Source organism: Podarcis filfolensis, assembly GCF_964270895.1.
Source record: "Podarcis filfolensis genome assembly, chromosome: 4".
Lineage (NCBI taxonomy): Eukaryota > Metazoa > Chordata > Lepidosauria > Squamata > Lacertidae > Podarcis > Podarcis filfolensis.
This window is the reverse complement of record NC_139607.1, coordinates 6,910,967-6,927,248: the sequence shown is the minus strand read 5'-3', so window position 1 is coordinate 6,927,248 and position 16,282 is coordinate 6,910,967. Positions and strand designations below refer to the sequence as shown.

The 16,282-nt window shown below is 41.6% G+C and overlaps 1 protein-coding gene across 5 annotated transcripts in view; it reads right to left on the bottom strand.

Annotated features, from left to right (window-relative positions):
• Positions 1-16,282, bottom strand: part of LOC310761237 (uncharacterized protein) — a 161,618-nt gene that overhangs the window by 105,746 nt on the left and 39,590 nt on the right. Inside the window, exon 4 of one of the 5 annotated variants that reach the window (XR_014547248.1) lies at positions 1,383-1,434. The exons of the other annotated variants lie outside the window; for them this stretch is intronic. The gene's annotated coding sequence lies outside the window, so the exon portion shown is untranslated. The remainder of the gene's footprint in view (positions 1-1,382; positions 1,435-16,282) is intronic. 5 annotated transcript variants of the gene reach the window in all.

The window sequence follows — 16,282 nt, the reverse complement described above, 5'->3', positions numbered from 1 at the left end:
TAAAAAACACTCTCTTCCTGTGTTACAACAATATGGGTCAAATGCTAACAGAAAATAACATAATTACACCAGGTAAAGAAAAGCATGATAGCTGCCCCTTCTGTTTTCTAAATGACATTGCACAGAGAAGCCAGTAAACCTAAGGGAACAATAAACATTACCTACATGCAGTGCTCCATATAATTTGGAGCATCTCTTTAAGTACGAATTGAATTGGTATGCCGATCTGCTGTTTTTCAAGGCCTGGAGCCGGCGGGAGAAGGGGAACTGTATCTGACAAAGAATATTTTAATACAGATTCACTCAAATGAACAGATAAAATTTATGTTTGTTTTCGTCTTTTATTGTCACATTTTATGAGTTTGTTTAACAGCAGATTCTGCAACATATCACTACTATCATGTTATTGTCAAATCTCACAGTTATTGTGCAAAGACAGGTCAGGTCAGTTATGAGGCTATTGAAATTTTGCTGTTTTGCACTCTTGTTATAGTCCTGTACTTAGCCCCTTCAGGAACCCGGAGGCAGGGAGACAGATAGCTTACATTTCTCAAAAACCCATTGTAGTCATATACAATGCGGTTTGTTTATTTAAAAAATACACATTCCACACCTGCATATTCAGCTTTTGTGCAGAAGAACCAGTTAATGCATGGAGCTCAGGCTGTGGGAAAGGTGGTGTTGACCCCAGTTTTGCCTCCACACTTTATCTCTCAAATTGTCTTCTGTACAAGGTAACCATGACAGGTGGAAAGCCAAATTCTCAGTTTGCCATTTGGGAAAGGAGTCTTAACATGGAGGAATGCCTTTTCCAGCATAAAAACACCTTTAAAAGCCATATTTTTTCAGGAGAGCCTTTTTCCTCAGCAAGTCCCTTTTGATGCAGCAGAGTTGCCCGAGTCATATTTTGAAAGGACATTTTCGTGCTGCTCCTCCTTGGTGTTGCAGGCTACCCAATTCCAAAAGCTCATGTCCCACCTCCCGGTTCTCTTCATTGTATGTTTCCATGCCCACATTTAGTTCCATTGGCTGATAGCAACAGTCCTTTTATCACGTTTCTAGCATAAGCATGCAGAGCAAGGAGCAAGACCGTGCTTTTCGTCCTACCCCAACCTCACATCTCTGTGTGCAGAAACCCAGTACCTGAACTTCTGCTCACCAGGAGTGGCTCTCTACCACCCAAACATGCATGGCCTCTGTTTGTGAACAGGAACATTGTGATTTCTGCTCACACAACTAACTGTGAACAACATGTGGTTATGGAGTGATATTTTTTTTTAAAATGCTAAATAGAATATGTTAACTTTGCAAAAATAAATAAATAATAAGGTACGTAGCGAGTGGCTAAAAGGATGAGCCCATTCCTTGCTTTGTACACTTACCCCCTGCAAATGAATAATGCTTATGTTTCCCATGGGGACCACATCATGTTTCCTATGGGGAGGGGAAAGAAATAATCACCATGGGGTGTTCTCTCCTAGGGTGTCATCCATATGGCAGGCTTAGCATATATCTGGGAAGGGTTGATTCACTCACACATGCCTGTCACTTCTTAACACTTGAAGACCCGTCATTCAGTGCACTTGCAGCTGAATGGGTGATAGCTCTTCTCTTGATAAATATTGTTTCTGATGTGAAATGAGATGGAAATGCCAATGACATGTTGGTGAGCTGTGTCCGGCTTCGTGAGTCACTCAGAAATTGAATTTCTAGAGACTCCCAGGAAGGAGGCTGAAACCTGACGAAAGACAGCTCTAGCAAAAGCTCTAATGGACATTATTTTAATGGTATCTTCAACATCTCATCAACGGGGGAAATAGAGTGAAACATTGACAGTCATTTGTCAAGCATCAGTACCAGAAAAGAGGGTCTCCGCCCAAGAGGCATATTTGGATTACATGCAGCAGCCATGTTAAGCAACTCAGAAGGGATGAGCAAACATCTGGGGGGGTGGGGGTTGAGATGGCAAAATTTCACAAAGGGCCAAATGTTCCCCTCAAATGGCTTCGTAGGAGAGTATAGGCTATGTATGTGAACGGTCTGAATTTCAATCCCCAACATTTCCAGATAAGGCTGAGAGATATTCCTGTCAGAGAACCTGAAGAGCCACCACCAGGGGTGGGGCCTTCCAGATATTGTTGGACTCCAAATCCCATCAGCCCCAGTCAACATAGCCGATAGTCTGACACTTTGGAAGCTGAAAACCAAGCAACACCACCACTGGTACAGACAGGAATGAATTAGATCAGTGTTTCTCAGATAGGACCACAATACACCAGTGGGCCTTGGACCACTTACAGGTGTGTCTCAGTGCCACAGCCTGCCCAATCCCTTCTTGCTTGCCTGCCCTGCCAACTAGCTGTGCCATTGGCTTCCATGCTGATTAAAGGTGGTAGACAAGCACCTTGGGGGCAGAGAGCAAAATTCTCCCTCATTTGAGGGGAAAGGGCCAGAGGAAGTGCTGAAGGAAATTAGAAAGATATATATTTTATTATTGGTAATAAAATAAACAAGGAATAAGAAGGAAGGTGGTAAGAGGGGAAAACTATTATAGGAGGAAGAAGTGAATGCAAAAGGACCAGAGAGGTGGATGGGGAACTGAGAGAGGGGAATAAGGTTCAAGTGGAGTGTGAAAAGAGAATGGGAGAAGGAATACCTCCTTTTGAGAGGAATTTTTTTAAAGAAAAGGCCTTTTCTACATACAGCCTCCGGGTCAATAAATTCTGCCTAAAATGGAAAGGCTGTTATAGTAACTCCAGAGCAAATGTCTGTACTTAGCTTGAGGAAAGCAGAGCTGTGCTACACCTTGCCACAAGGAAAATGCTGTACCAAAGAATTTAGCCATTTCCAAATATAGATTAAATACCAGAAAATGAAATTAGTGATTTCCATTTGATTATGCCAAACTGCCTCCACATGACGCCATTTTGTAAATACCCATGAACCAATATTTTGTTACTGGTGTCCCTCGGCAATTTTCAGAACCACTGAGCTAGGTGGATCAATGGATTTACTTCCAAACAAAGACATTTAACATCAGAGGAAAAGATTGTTTGTACTTCCTTGCTTTATATTCTGGAATTGGAGAATATAAAGTGATTAACAACAATACTTCGGAAGAGTGATGTATTATTAGCTTAGGTTTGCTGTTCCCTAATCAAATGCAGCTATAGGATTTTAATGAGGGCATGTTTATTGTTCTTAAAGTTTCATTCTTTTGTTATACACAGAATTTTTGCTCAACTGTACTTTTGTATGAACTATTGTTAAGCACCATGAATAAAACTTGCTCCTTCATTTCACACACATATGGATGTACACAAAGCTTGACTGTTTTCTTTATAGTGTTAATTACTCTCTCTCTATTTTTAGAGAACTAGAGTGTTTTTATAAGCAACCTGAACACTCACTTTAATTATCACCCATGGCCTTATATTGAACTGCACTCTAAAATAACCATTTTCTATGCAATACACACACACACACACCTTTTTTGCACACCTTTGGAGACTGAAACAGCATAGCAAAAATGTCTGTAAACTGACTGGTGATTCTGCTCCAATTTGCAAGCAGGTTTGAGAATGCAAAATCAGGTTGACCCACTGCAAAAGGTTAACCAAACAGACTCCTCCTTCATTCCCCTCAAAACAGTTAAAAAAACCAAACCTACTAAGTTAATTGTATTAACTGGTGGAGTGACCACTTCTTCCCCTGCTGTGGCCTAGAAAATTCATCCGATGAAGGTAGAATTTGCTTTGGGAGAAAATCCCCAATGATGACAGGAAGGGATCTCTTCCCCAATCTAAAATATCACCTTCAGAGGAGGGAATTTCCTCAGGACATCAGCAGGGCTAAATTCCCCTTACATGCATGCTCTGAGCCTCAAACCTTTAGCCTTGTACAGTGGTACCTCAGGTTAAGTACTTAATTCATTCCAGAGGTCCATTCTTAACCTGAAACTGTTCTTAACCTGAAGCACACTTTAGCTAATGGGGCCTCCAGCTGCTGCTGCGCCGCCAGAGCATGGTTTCTGTTCTCATCCTGAGGCAAAGTTCTTAACCCGAGGTAATATTTCTGAGTTAGTGGAGTCTGCAACCTGAAGCGTCTGTAACCTGAAGTGTATGTAACCCGAGGTACCACTGTAAGAGGGATTGCTGAAATCACACTTTGCAAGTCTGGGCAAACACAAAACTCTGGTTCCATGAAACAAGGGAGAAAGGATGAAGAAAGAGAGATGGGATGAAGGAGCTTTGAGCCCATCACTTGCTACCGATCCAAATACCTAGAAACCATGGGTCCAATGAGTTTTCCGTTTGTCCTGCATTATCCAACATGGGTCTGAGTGGTTTTGCCTTCGCCCTGCTGCTTTCCCCTGGAAAATCCACTCTTTAACACTAAACCAGAATAAAATCACAATCCACATAAAACCTAATTGCTGTTTGTCCTGACTCAGCCCTAAAGTGGCAGGGCAAACAAAGGTGTGGAGAAGCTCAGAGAGGTTTCAGGAGGTTGGTGGTGTCAGCTCAGCAGTGAAGCCGATCTGCTGGTCCCACTTCTAGGAATGCAGCAACTTGAACTGCAGACCTCAGAGTCAGGAAGCTAGGTAAGCATCCCCACCCTTCCCAGCACTATTGTAAGAGAACCATGCTTTTATACACACCTGCAATAAAAGAAAATCGATATTTTCAGTGGTGGCAACTGTGTTGTGGAACTCCCACCTCAGAGAGGCTGGCCAAAATAGCTGGAAAACTTTTCTGCCTTTGGAAGTGCTCCTGGTCCTTTCAGATTCTGTTGCTCTTTTTCTTAATTTTAATTATAACTATTATGGAGAGTTTTTTATCTGACTCATCCCCCCCATCCCAAGCTATCCTATGGGAATATTTGGCCATAACTGAGCGTAATTTTTATTTTATTGTTATTATTTTTATCACAGGAACCATTTCACACTACTTGAACCACAACCACCTGAAACCCAGAGGACTGTTTCATTATAATTTTAAAAATCAATTTTCAGTAGAAGAATGTATACTTTAGTTTAAAATATCCAAGGTCAAAAGAGTTAAAGATGTCTATCTTCCCTTCAAGAATCACCAGCATATTCTGCATTTTCTTCCTCCTATAGGAAAAAGAAGCCATGATATGATGTCTGTAGGCTAACATTAATGTTTTAGTTGAATGTTCAAGCAAAGTCCATTATTACTTTGGCTTAGCTGTTGTACTCTTAAGATGTCGGCTAATGTACTTGATTGAAATGAAGTCAGCACATAAGCCTACTTTTTGCTTTGTAGTCTTTTGAGTATTCAGAAATAGACATAAAAATGCATTGGATTTTGACCATTTCCCTAAATGTCCATTATAATCATACAGCTGTGCAGAAAACCTGCCATTGATACAAAATAGTCCCACAGCACAAAACATGTTTACAAGTAAGTGTTTTGTCATATAAATATTTGGTGCTTTCCTTTCATATATATGAAAATGCAGCAAATCAGACCATTTCCCATTGGAATAATATTTAGAGCCAGTTCACACATTGCCTGTACATGCAACTAGCCGTGGCAGCTAATTCCATGTTCCACTTCTACTTTTGGAGTCAGTATGCTGCTGAATACCATTTGCTGGGAATCGCCTGTGGAGAGAATGCTCTTTTGCTCATGCCCAGCCTCTGAGCTTTCCATAAGCAGCCAGTTTGCCATTGTCAGAACAGGATACTGTACGGGAAAGGCTTTTGGTCTGATCCAGCAGGCCTCTTACGATGTTCTCATGCCAAGAGTCCTAAGTAAACATCACGCGCCCACACAATGCACCACTCTCACACAGAATCTTCCATATGATTGGACAAGCGCATGGACACATTCCCACGTGAAGCTTGCACTCAGGGCCAAACACCACTCCAGCACCAGCAAAGGAGATCAGGGGTGTCATTGGAGGTGTGTGAGTGTATGTCTGTGAAGTAATGAAAGAAACAGTTTGGGGGACAGAGTGCCTCTTCTTGGAAATGTTTGGGGTTGCAGATTTACTCGATAGAACAAGTGCACATGCCGTTTCTCTCCGCTTATGCTATTTATTTCTAACTGAAGCAAATATGACAAAAACACTGTAATCATCCAGTGCTGATTCATCCAAAGAAAACCAAATTTAGATAGCATTCTTCCTGCAGCTTATTGCCTCTTGGGAAAGTAAGGAGTTTGCAACACTACATGTAGACACACATATGCACACACATTTTTAATATATCTCAATTGTTTTTGTTGCTGTCACATTTTTCTCTTTCTGTGACATATTTGATATTAGCACTTAAAAATATCCCTGCAGTCATAAATACATTTATTCTTGGATGACATCTTTACAAAATGGAATAAAAACATCTTTTCCAGAATCTGAAAGGGCATGGTAGATGTTTTCTGACAACTGTTGGTAAGTTGCAACGTATTTATGTGTGTGTGAATTTCTAATTATTGTTCTTATTGCTTTTTCAGAGTACCTTGATCACTCGAATTCTCTAACTTTCCTCTCTTTCAGCTCATCTTTTTCATCTTTGCAATCTTTTTTCTGATAATACCTTTTGTTCCTCACAGCTTCTGTCCCTTCAGGTACGCCCACAGTGGCTCCTAAACTACGCTTTGATACTACCTTTGTGTTTTGAGTTGTTGCTTGATTGTAAGGAAGATTCTCTCTTCTCTCCTCCTGCCCCCACTATATTATTCAGGATAGCATGACAACTAAAACAAAAGGCAACTTTCTAAAGTGTTTCCTTCTGACTGAAAATATTTTCCCCTCCACTGGAGACACAAAACACTATTACATGTTTTAGGAAATGAAATCATCTTACTCCAGATGAAAATGTTTCCCAACAGAACTTGATGCTGCTTTGCAAAAAGCACATTAACTTAGGGCTCGTCTACATGAAGGCAGGCGAACTAATACCAGTGTACTAGAAGAAGCAAAGATCACCAGTGTTGAAGCCATGATTCTTCAGCATCAACTTCGTTGGACTGGTCATGTTGTGCGAATGCCTGATGATCGCCTTCCAAAGCAACTACTCTATTCCAAACTTTAAAAATGGAAAGCGTAATGCTGGTGGTCAACAAAAGAGGTTTAAAGACTGTCTCAACGCATTTTTTTTTTTAAAAAATGTAGTATAAAACGTGTTCTCCATAGCAGAGAGCGCGTGTTGCGGTGGGGGATACAAGCCACCCCATTGTTGCTGGGTGGATTTGTGGAGGGACCCAGGCAGTGAATTGGCTAAGCGGGTCGCTGGGGAGAACTGCTTGCTGCCAAAATTGAAGGAGGGGTCAGAGGTTTTAAATACTGGTCGCCCAACTTTGAGCGTTCTCTTGGCTGCTAGCACCGGATCACCCACCCACCCTCCCTGTATTGGGGTGGTTGTTCGCTTGACCTTGCTATGCCTGTCATGGGGTCGTCTGCTTTGAGGCAGGGGCCTGGTAGGAATTTTGTCCATTTGGCTGATTAGTGTGTGCCACTTGGTTTTGCCTACTGCGTAGCAAATCATCACAACTTGTAAGGTTGGTGGTTAGGCATTGGTTCAAATTGGTTGGTGGAGGGGTAAGTGCCTACCCCTCCAATGGTGGGGCGGAAAGGGAATTCCGTTAAAGGAATCCAGGAGCTTGCCATTCTTTTCGTCCTTGTCCCTGGCATTGGACTTGGGCCGTACAAGCCACCAGGAGCATGATGGTGAGAAGTGAGGGACTGAGGCCCAGCTTCATTTTCTCCCATAAATTTGTTTCCTGCACTGGCTTTCGCTGGAATCCGGAAGTCAGTTCTGTCCCCTGGGCAAGGACAGATAGTCAGAACCAATGCCTAAGCAACCACTCACTTGGATGTATTTAAATAAAGTTGTGGCCAAAATTGTGCCAAAAACCCAAACCAAAATTGAGGTGTGATGTGTGAGTTATTGGGGGGTAGCTTGGGGACCTCGACACGCAAACACCAACAATTGGGAAACACTTGCATGCAATTGCTCCAACTGGAGAACAGCCTTTACGTGGGCTTTGAAGACACTCAGACTCAGAACGAAAGGGAGAAACGTGCTAAGAGGAAGGTAAGCTTGGCAAACTCTCACCATGATCAACTCCCACCCAGAAACCAATGTCCCCACTGTGATAGGATGTGTGGATCCAGAATTGGTCTCTTTAGTCACTTACAGACTCATTGTTAAAACCATGTTTATGGAAGACAATCTTACTTGGCCACGAGTGATCGCAAAAGAAGAAGAAGAAATCATGGAACAAACAGAAGTGTGGATAAGCAGGGGTAGGGATGTAAGAAGGCATCATTTCTGTTCAACCCTGTATTTGCCACTTGCAGAGCCATTTTCCATCCCACTGCAGATCATCTTCCATCAAACACTTAAGTTTTTGGTCTCACAGTCTACTGTGGTGAAATAACATAATTTATTAAAGTTATGTTGAGATTACATAATCCCACCCCTTCACTACAACGCAAACACAATGCAAATGCAGAGGGAACGTAATCAATTAAATATTGATTGCAGACTGAACGAAACAGAAAATAATGATCATATTTGCTGGATTGATTTCCATGCTAGACATGGGATGGATAAGCAAATATCTGCAATTTCTCCTCCCATTTCCATTGGATTCTCCAGTGTCCCTGCTCAGGGTGAGATTGTGGCCTTTGAACAGCTGGAAGGGTAGCCTCAGATATAGTTAGGAAAAGGTTAGCAAGAATTTTGCCGGCCGCAGCTAATAAAGAGATGCCTCGATAGTTTTCGCAATCTGTTCTATCACCTTTTTTAAAGAGATGGATAATTTTGGCATCCCTAAATTCTGCTGGGTTTCGCATTGTTTTCATGATGGTTTCAATACACTTGCTATGTATATTTTGTTCACCACTTGGATATTTTTATGAACAAGTGGAATATACCTCCTCATGTAAACAAACAAATCAAGTTATTTCAGCTAATTATATATTTCCTGCTCTTCTACTCCAAGAGCATTAAAAAAAATCACACAAATAATATATTGAAATCAATGCTGATTAAGGGGAAAAAATCAGTGCAGAACAATTTAAAGGGAATTACACGTTAAAAATCAGACTGGGGTGCCCACCATTAGCACTGGAGCCACAATCAATCATTGCAGTCCTGAGATAACTTTTTCCTTCACATATATTTCTTTTCTGATGTTTCTGCTTTGGGACTGTAGACCACAGCATGCACAAGAGGCCCACTTTGCCTTTGGTCTGCTGGATATTCTCCAATGAGAGTCAACAATGACAGCCGAATTGTTTTTATTATAGGAAGGCTTGGGGGAAGCCCAAACCAATTTCTGCTGGACTTGGAAGGACTCCCTGTTTCAAAGTGTACAATTTGACAAAGACGTAAAGTGATGCTGCTCTATTCCCTGAATGCCCTCCAAAGGGCAGAAACAATTTGACCTTTAAATGAGTAACAGAACTGGCTTTGAGGGGGAATTAAAAGTTGGAATGACACACCAATATCAACTGTCTGAGATCTTTCTCCCAGGATCACCTGATTGGGCAAAGGAGAAGTGGAAATATTCCTCCTTTGAGAGCCATTTGGAGGAAACCTTAAACCCTTGTCCCTTTGTTAACCACAGTTCTCTGGCTAATTCACATTAGAGACTGCAACTTGAGCCCCAAGGAAGTGGAAGAAAAACAACGAAAAACATTCTCAAACACCACTGTTACCCAATGACTTTAGCAAGGAGACTCTGCTGCTGCATAAGGTGAGTGAAAACATCCTATGATAACAAAATCTCAGAATACTATAAATAAGGAATTGGATAGTTTTTAGACAGATCAAGAGATGAGTATCACTAAGCAGTTTGCCATCAAACATTTCTATTATTGGCTGCAGGGTAACATAACTAAGACATTGGAGAAATGAGTGACCTTGATCAGTTAAACCTTAAAATAGAACACAAAAGTTGTTTTACTGATGAAATAGCGGAATCTTTTGGATAGGGTTGTATTATATTTAAAGAACTGTAGATTAGAAATATGTTCTGAAGTTTTCGGATGTATGTTTTTCAGTGATGGTGATGTGGGGAGCACTCAAACTATTTTCAGAAGGAGGCAGATGTTTTCTAAAAATTGGAGGCTTGCCAGTAATGGTGGAGATGGCAATGCCTTTAAAAACAACAACATCTTATTTGCAAAAATATTCTTAGCCACTTGAGGGGCCAGGAGCAGCTGAATTTGGTAGTCATTGTGGACTGCCATCTCCCCCTCCCCCACCAACAATGCCTCTGGAACAACACCACGTTATGACCGACACATTGTGGGCAAACACAGTGGCCTTTTAGCCCACCAACTTCAAATACCCCTGGCAAGAAGAAAGAAAAGTTTTGTCTGCCCTCCTGAGAAGTTTTTTAAAACTTTAACTTTCGCTTGCCCCCTGAGGTTGCCGAAGGATGCCTTCTTACTTCTGTTGCTTGTGAGTGGGGTCAATGCTATGGTTTTATCGCAGTGTATTTTCACTAACCACAGTTAGAACAAAGCAGTCTCCAAGTCCTGGTGCAGTTGGTAACTGTGCTTAGTACAAAAGTGAAAGCACAATAAATCAATCTGCTCCTCTTCCACACAAATTAACCTAGAGTAAAGGTAAAGGTAAAGGGACCCCTGATCATTAGGTCCAGTCGTGGCCGACTCTGGGGTTGCGGCGCTCATCTTGCTCTATAGGCCGAGGGAGCTGGCGTACAGCTTCCGGGTCATGTGGCTAGCATGACTAAGCCGCTTCTGGTGAACCAGAGCAGCGCATGGAAACACCGTTTACCTTCCCGCCAGAGCGGTACCTATTTATCTACTTGCACTTTGACGTGCTTTCGAACTGCTAGGTGGACAGGAGCAGGGACCAAACAACGGGAGCTCACCCCCTCGCGGGGATTCAAACCGCCGACCTTCTGATCGGCAAGCCCTAGGCTCTGTGGTTTAATCCACAGCGCCACCCGCATTCCCTAACCTAGAGTAAGCTGCCTTATACTGAATCAGGCCAATGGTCCATCCAGTTCAATATTGTCTACAGTGACAGGCAGCAGCTTTCCAAGAGTCTTTTCCGGCTCTACCTGGAGATGCTGTAGACTGGATCTGGGCATTTTGCATGCAATAGCTTACGCTTTAACACTGAACTACAGCTCTTTCCCTAAGGGAGGGAAGAGCACTGCAGCAGTTTGTTGTTACACCTGAACTGGGGCAAAAGTGAATAAATTTTCTTTAATCAATATTTCCATTCCCACTTTTACATTTTTATAATGCCTTCTCTCCCTATGAAGGTTCATAAAATCAATCATTAACCGCATAAATAAAGCAAACAGAGAGAAATGATGAGCCATTGGTCTGAACTGATACGACTTAGCCCAAGGCTACTGTTAAAACTAATACCAAACTCACATGATTATTAGACTCTTGCAAGGAAAGATTCCATAATTCATGGAAAGTAGCAGCCTCAGAGCTCTATTTGTATCCTGGCATATCTTATGTCCAGTGGAGCTTCTGCATAATTATGTGTGGATCCAGTTTTTAAATGGAGCATTTTACTTCTTGTTTACTAAAGCTGGATGTTTTTGATGGGAATGGGGGAAAAAAACATTTTTCTAAAAATGTGAGCAACATAAGGTTGGTAAGCTTTGTGGACGTAGGAGCAAATTCCTTGAGCTCAATGCTTCTGATGGAGGAGGTGTATGTGGGATCGCCGTCCAGATATACCTGGGTGCATAAGCAGCTCCATTCCACTTTGTCTTTGCTGTAAGTTAATACACTGGGTCAACTTGGCCTGGGGCCAGTCAGTGGTGTCAGTTATCCCTGCTGTTAATGTTAGTGTTACAGTGGAAATTACCATGGAACATTTATCAAAATTATAGTGTGAAAGCAATTTCATACTGAGCTGATTACCACCTGGACTCTACTGACTGTAATTGCTTAAGTAGTAAGTGAGGAAGGTTTAAAGGAATAAGAAAGAAAATACTTCCACCCCATTAGAGGCCCTTCTGAGAATTCTGCGACATTGGAACAAGAAAAGAACAAAGCATTTGGGCAATCTGGATCCACATTGCGTGACAGTCTCTCTGTCTCTCCGTGTGTGTCTGTGTGTGTGTGTTTCTGGGATACGTATAATAAGAACACTAACATAATTATTCTCAGCTGCTTGAAAGCAAGCAAATGCATATGCACACTTCTGAGCAAAATCCAGTTGAGGTTCAGTGCACTGCTCGACACATAGATGTGTCCCAGTGGCCTATTTCCCTGCCTCTGCCAACACAACTGCAAAGGCACATAAGCAGACAGCATACGGAGACACAACAGGAAATAAAAAGTCCATACATGCCTCCCACATCCCTGCCCAGCACCTCTCAAAGCACTGCTGAAAAGACTTTTGCCACAGCTAATATCGGCACATGAAGATTGCACAAAGATTGAAGTCCATTTCATCTGCAATCTATACAATTAGTCATTTTCTTTTATGAACTATAGTATACAATTCTACAATTACGGCAGTTTTACTCAGTGCTGCATTCCTATTTACCCACGTCCTTTAATTAAGAGGGAAACAAAGTTGGTTTCAGCTTAGGGCTAACACTGCTTGTCCAAAAAACACAGAGATTGTAAGTTATGGCAAACTCCTAAACTTCCCTGCCAAGAAAGCAGTAATGGGTTGGTGCGCTCCTGTGCATTATGCTCTGTGATTCCATACTTAGTCCTGAGCTTCCAACTCAACCATGCCCTGGAGGTGGAATGCTTCTAGGCAAAAATTCAATAGGTGCAGAAGATTCCCCCTCATTTGCTACATGCAAACCTCATGAATTTCTGGCTGATGCATTCATGCTCCATCACCAGAACAACAAGTGTATTGAACCTCCAGGCAAAAATTCTACAAATGCAAGGCAAATTCTGCAGGTCTGTCTTGATTGGACTTAGTTGGAACTTAAATAGTTGTCACGACATTTTTTCAGAGAAAAAGCAAAGCTTAAATGCCTGCCCCATGTACACTCATTTTCAGAAACATTGTGATCTCGAGTCAAACAGGCATCACAGCATTTAAAAAGCCAGCAAAATACATTGAACCAGAAACTGTAGTTGGAGCAAAAAGAATGAGCATGTATACCCATAGCTATGGTAGCTCTATCATACTAAGGTAAAGGTAAAGGGACCCCGGACCATTAGGTCCAGTCATGACCAACTCTGGGGTTGCGGCGCTCATCTCACTTTACTGGCCGAGGGAGCCGGCGTACAGCTTCCTGGTCATGTGGCCAGCATGACTAAGCCGCTTCTGGCGAACCTGAGCAGTGCACGGAAAAGCCGTTTACCTTCCCGCCAGAGCGGTACCTATTTATCTACTTGCACTTCGACATGCTATCGAACTGCTAGGTTGGCAGGAGATGGGTCTGAGCAATGGGAGCTCACCACGTCGTGGGGATTCGAACTGCCGACCTTCTGATCAGCAAGCCCTAGGCTCTGTGGTTCAACCCACAGGGCCACCCGCATCCCACAGTATTATACTACCTTTATGCAACTAGAAATCTGCACATAACCTAAGAGTCATATGATTGCTTTCAATGGGATATAGGCCCAGGCTATGTTTTACTACATTGATTACAAAAGTTTGTTTTCCACCATGCCTACCACCCCAAACTGACAACACTCATGACCCAGGGCCTTCATATCTTAAGTTTTCCCGTTGAGGGCAGGGGAGAGGAAATACTATGCAATAGCCAAAGTACATGCGGTAAATGTTGCCAAACAACATGGCTGGAGGGAGTGTGCGGGGAAAAATTATCACAATAATTTTAATTCCTATGGTGGATGTAATACATTTGTAGCATGAGCCCATGCTATAACTCCTCCTCCTACACTGTGCCTAATAAATCTGTATTTTGGAATTCAGAATCTGCAATTTGAGCCACAAATGAGATTAATTTAACCTCTAACTAGTTCGTAAACCATCCTCAGAGCTAATTAGAGCGAAGCTCTTTACCTGAGCTAACTTGGATCTGACTCACACCTGCCTGTTCATCATTCAGTCGTTGTAACATGACTGGCATGCGTGAATTGAAACCCCACAGGGAAAAAATAGTTTCCCTCATGGTGTAATGGCTTCACGGTTGAGTCATTTCACATAGTTAAGCATGGTTCACACATGTAGATCTTTTCTTGATTTTTTCTGGACTTGATTACTGTATATTTGACAAAAAAATTTTTTTCCTTCCAGTAGCACCTTAAAGACCAACTAAGTTAGTTCTTGGTATGAGCTTTCGTGTGCATGCACACTTCTTCAGATACATGCATGCACACGAAAGCTCATACCAAGAACTAACTTAGTTGGTCTTTAAGGTGCTACTGGAAGGAATTTTTTTTTTTTTTGTTTTGACTATGGCAGACCAACACGGCTACCTATCTGTAACTGTATATTTGACATTTGTCTATATATATGGCTAGAAGTGGCCCTCATTTTTCCATTCTGCCCTGCCTTCTATAACAAAAAGGATGGAACGATATTCTGGGCACTCCATATCAATGCCCCATCACACAAAAGCTGTGCTGTTGCAATTTCTCTCCATCCATCAGTGTGGAATGCTAGCATATGCATTGTATCTTGTATCTGTAGTCGAGGAAGGGTGTTCCAGCATACGATGATCAGTGCCATCAGCCATGATAACACAGGAGTGAGGGTTGCTGAATGACACTTGAATGTGTGAACTGAGTTGAGTGGGAAGCAACACAACTGAAGTGAAGGGAAACACAAGGAAAGAGTCATCCATGGTAGCCCATTCATGCATTAAATTCATCACTTGTTGCACTGTTTGATTGATACTGAATATTCATGTGAGAACCAGACTAAGAGAAAATAATTCAGATTCAGAATGGGATCCCATGGGCTCTCTTCTCTTTTCTGATGTTTTCATCCACCTGCTATCTCACATAGCATGAAAGAACTTTTTATTATTTTTAAAAAATCTAATTTTGGTTATCAGATCACATTAAGGAGAATACTACTTGCAAAAGGTGTTAATTATGGCATTGATAGAAAGCAACTATAATGAGCAAAGGTTTTAGACAGATTACCGATTAAAAGTAATGCTGAATTCCTTTTTTTTTTAAAAAAAAACCAACCAGCATCACCCAAAAACTTTATATCCTTTTGTCATGTTCGTTTCATTTTATATAATGTAGGAACTGACTTCTCAAGGGAAATATGGGAACTGAGGGTTTCATTTTTATTCATTTTTTGGCAGTGATCCATCTCCTTAATCTCCCATTCTCAGTCCGGTGTAGTTTTTACTCAACATTAAAAACTGATATTACCAAAAATTTGATCTCCACCTCCATTTTTTAATGCAAAACAGTATTAACCATTCTTCCATATATCAGAGCTTTATTCTAGGGTCTGGAGAGAAATGCGTTTCTGCTGCCTCTTTTAAATGTGCATTGTTTATGCATTGGAATAACAGGAAAAAATGAAGAAAAACTATACGGTGAAATCTCTCCCCATGCCTCTCATACCATATCCTCTAGCATACTTTTAGCTGCACAGTGGAACGTCACTGTTCTGTCCTGTCCGCAAGGAGAGGCTTCCCAACATGGCAGTAAATGTGTAGACTAACAGTTTGCACTCCTCTATTAATCTTGCGTTATATTTAAGTTTACTCAAACTTTTCTACTTGGCTTATATAAAATTTAGAGCATGGACCCCAAATTTGATTTGTCCTCCTGATTTGTAATCTGATTCAGTCTGGAGTGATCCAGGTCTAATCTTACACCCGCCTCCAAACCTGATCTGGATTGCAATCCAGAAAATGTAGATTTTTGGAAATCCAATTGACTTGCTTTGAAAAACCAGCCATAACTTCCTTGCTTTTTCATATAGAGCCATGGAATTTGATTAACCCTAAACAAATGTCTGATTGGTAGCTTCAGAGGTTTTCAGGCTAGCCATCTTTACATTTTAAAATGTTTTAAAATCAAAATGGACATATTTGTCACTAAATACAAAATGCTCCTCTAGTGCATGCAATAGATTAGGGTGATATCCATGCTGGCCTGTTTCAAACGTAACAGTCTTGGTCTAATACACCAAGACAGCACCACACCATGTACTCACACGCTTCCGCTTCACCATTCAATTCCTCCCCACATGTACTGGTTTTGGCTGTGATATCCTGGCTTGTTAAATCACAGTTTCCAAATTGAGTAGTTGTCATTTAAGGGCTCATAAGAAACAAGTATCAGTTCAGATTGTTTTATGTGTGGGGCACAGTTGTAAACTATTAGATGGCTCATTCCT